This window comes from Homarus americanus, unplaced genomic scaffold (assembly GCF_018991925.1).
Source record: "Homarus americanus isolate GMGI-L3 unplaced genomic scaffold, GMGI_Hamer_2.0 scaffold49720, whole genome shotgun sequence".
In the NCBI taxonomy this organism is placed as follows: Eukaryota; Metazoa; Arthropoda; class Malacostraca; order Decapoda; family Nephropidae; genus Homarus; species Homarus americanus.
Genome location: NW_024746478.1, coordinates 961 through 2,064, shown reverse-complemented (window position 1 = coordinate 2,064; position 1,104 = coordinate 961). Strand labels below are relative to the sequence as shown.

The window sequence follows — 1,104 nt, the reverse complement described above, 5'->3', positions numbered from 1 at the left end:
ATCCTCTAGAAATAGTGAAATATATACATAGTTCCTTATAATTTATGTGTTGAGGCTTATAGTCTTTTAGAGCTTCACCATAATGATTGTGGCTGTCAACATTATTAACAACATAAGAATGGAGGAAACTGCGACCAGTCTATTGACCCATACTAAGCAGTCCTGTTTACACCCAACCCCTATCGTTCACATTTGAAGCTTTCCGGCATGTTAGAGTTAATGGTGATGTTCGGTAATTTGTTCAACCCATCCTCTACTCTATTTCCAAACCACTGTTTGCCTATCTATCTCGCGCCTAAATCTAAATTTGTCCAATTTAAACCTTTACTACGAGTTCATTCCTGATTGGATAATTTAAGTACCTTTGTTATATCACCTTGTTTATCCCTGACTCGATCATATCGCCCCTCACTCTTCGTCTCTCGAGGGAGTGCAAATTCAGATGCTTTAATCTGTCTGTACTCAAGGTTCCTAATGCCCGGGATTAGCTTTGTCATTCTCCTCTAAATGCTTTCTCGGGATTCGATATCCATTTTGTAATACGGTGACCAGAACTGAACCGCGTAATTCAAGTAAAAAAAAATTCTCCAAAGCTACCTCATGAAAAAATGTACTTGGCCCGTAAGGGGGTCGAACCCTCGACATCCGCGTTATTAGCACGGCGCTCTAACCAACTGAGCTAACGGGCCAGATGTTTGAGTCAATGGCCCGCCTTTACATATTGTAGTATAAACAGTGTTAAGAACCTCTACTTTTCCAAAGAGCACATCACATAAACTCTGGCTGGGGTCTTTTCTTAAATTAACTTACTGTATCTGAACATGACACAGGTGGAGGTGACCATGAGGCCCAGTACCCGAGGCACTTGTACAGTGTTGTGTGACGGTGACCGTACGAGCATCATAGTGATACTCCTCTACTGTATATACATGACATTAATCTTCCACTCTGGGCAACTATACCAGGCTCATGTGACTTCTTACCGTACACTGATGGCAAGATTACGGTCCTAACATGCTTACGTAGTTCATTGTAGTAATTATTCCTGGTAATTCACAATATGTTCTGCTGTTTAAATGGAACTTCACACAAATTTCAACCCAT

At 40.9% G+C, this 1,104-nt stretch overlaps 1 non-coding gene across 1 annotated transcript; it reads right to left on the bottom strand.

Moving 5' to 3' along the window:
- Positions 1–615: 615 nt before the first annotated feature.
- Positions 616–689, bottom strand: Trnai-aau. Its single transcript has one exon. It is a non-coding gene; the product is annotated as a tRNA-Ile (tRNA).
- Positions 690–1,104: the final 415 nt, after the last annotated feature.